The sequence below is a fragment of the Sesamum indicum genome, unplaced genomic scaffold (genome assembly GCF_000512975.1).
Source record: "Sesamum indicum cultivar Zhongzhi No. 13 unplaced genomic scaffold, S_indicum_v1.0 scaffold00142, whole genome shotgun sequence".
NCBI classification, from domain to species: domain Eukaryota; kingdom Viridiplantae; phylum Streptophyta; class Magnoliopsida; order Lamiales; family Pedaliaceae; genus Sesamum; species Sesamum indicum.
Window position 1 is genome coordinate 350,678 of NW_011628059.1, and position 2,070 is coordinate 352,747.

A 2,070-nucleotide genomic window follows, 5' to 3' on the forward strand; every position below is an offset into this window, starting at 1 on the left:
TGTACTGTACTATTATTTTATTAATGAAACTTACATTTATCCAAAAAAAAATAGACATAGGGGTTTTTTGCCTATTTTCAAATCAGAAGGGGGACTTTTGCTGAGTTTTTAAATTACATGGGGGTTTTATGCAATTTGGCCCAAATAATTACACTGTCTTTCCCTGAGATGATACATAGCATTACTTTACCTAGTTTAGTCAGTACACGAGCTTTATTTAGACTTTGGCCTATCCCTTGGCCTGTCGGGGGAGACACCAACTGATAACCACCATGTTGTACTGTACTATTATTTTATTAATGAAACTTACATTTATCCAAAAAAAAATAGACATAGGGGTTTTTTGCCTATTTTCAAATCAGAAGGGGGACTTTTGCTGAGTTTTTAAATTACATGGGGGTTTTATGCAATTTGGCCCAAATAATTACACTGTCTTTCCCTGAGATATGATATAATTACACGTAGATCTCTGTGGTTTGGAAATTTACATTTAGTACTCATGAGGTTTGCTTTCGTCTAATAAATTTACCCATCTGTCACTTAAAATTCATAAAAATTGCTAATATTTTTTTTAAAAAAGGATGACAATTCATATTTACGCCCAATTGACTTATTATTGACTTATTTTAAGTAAAATAATACTTTCTGACTAAACTAGAAAATATACTTCCTTACATGTATTAACATGTGAAGATGTAGGGTAGTTTGGCTATAAAAAGATTTGTTTGACCTGCAATAAGTCAATAATAAGTGAACTGGGGGTAATAATGGATTTTCATTCATTTTTTTATTCATATAGCAAATTCTGTGAACTTTGAGTAACATAAACAAACTTTAGGAATACTAGATTTAATTTTTTTAAATTACGCAATAAGTCAATAATAAGTAAATTGGGGGTAATAATGGATTTTCATTCATTTTTTTATTCATATTAGTAAATTCTGTGAACTTTGAGTAACATAAACAAACTTTAGGAATACTAGATTTAATTTTTTTAAATTACATAAAATTTACGTATAGTTACACCAAACCTTAAGAATGGAAGGTGACAATATATGTTATCTCACATAACTTTGTATCAAACATTAAGACCAAGTTTTTTATACAAAATTGACTCTAGTTCAACAAACGTAGTACTATAATATATTTTCATAAATATGACTAAAGAGTGATCATAACTCACACAATCATATGAATAAATCCATTGACCTCTAAAATAAATAACAATAGCAATATTATTTTGCTATGCCATATTTTCACAACAAAATAAAATATATATATAAAAACTTGAGTTAATAACATTTATAACAAAAACAACCAAATGTATAAATATAAAAAAATTTTGTAAACGGAACTTACTATACTAGTTTTGATTGTAAAAATCCTCAATTGAAAATGTCAAATAAAATAAAATAAAATTTTGGGTCAAATGCACTTTCCATCCCTAAAGTATACATAAAATCGTCATATATACCCCTTTAAACTATAAAATATAACAAACTCCCTCATAATATGGACCAAAAGCTTTATAACAAAAATACCCTTATTGTTTGCACCCTCTAAAATATATTTATTATAGTCATCACAAAAAAACATAATCTCAATTATTATAATTTTTTTATAAAATTAAAATGATCTTGTAAATAATTTTCTTTGTAAAACATATTTTCATATTGAACTTGTAAACTTTTTTTTTTATGTATTATATAGTTTATATAAAGCTATACATTTTGAACATTGTTGTTTAAATAAAAATTTGAGTGAGAAAATTTTAAAATTACTAAAAATATTTGAGAGAGATTTTTTAATTAAATATACTTAGGAAGTGAATTAAAAAATATAAAAATAAGTTAAAAGGGTGTTTTTGTTTTATCAATACTAAATTATTTTTTTACGGGGACTTTTGTTATAATAAACATAATTTAGGGGTCAAAATGTATAATAAAAATTTTATAATTTTGTAAAAGGTTTATTAGCGGTAAGATGGTCGCATGGTAAAACATATTCACAACTCTCTCCTCTTTCTCTCTCTCTCTCTAGGGTTTTGTTTTTCATCGATTGCACGAAAAA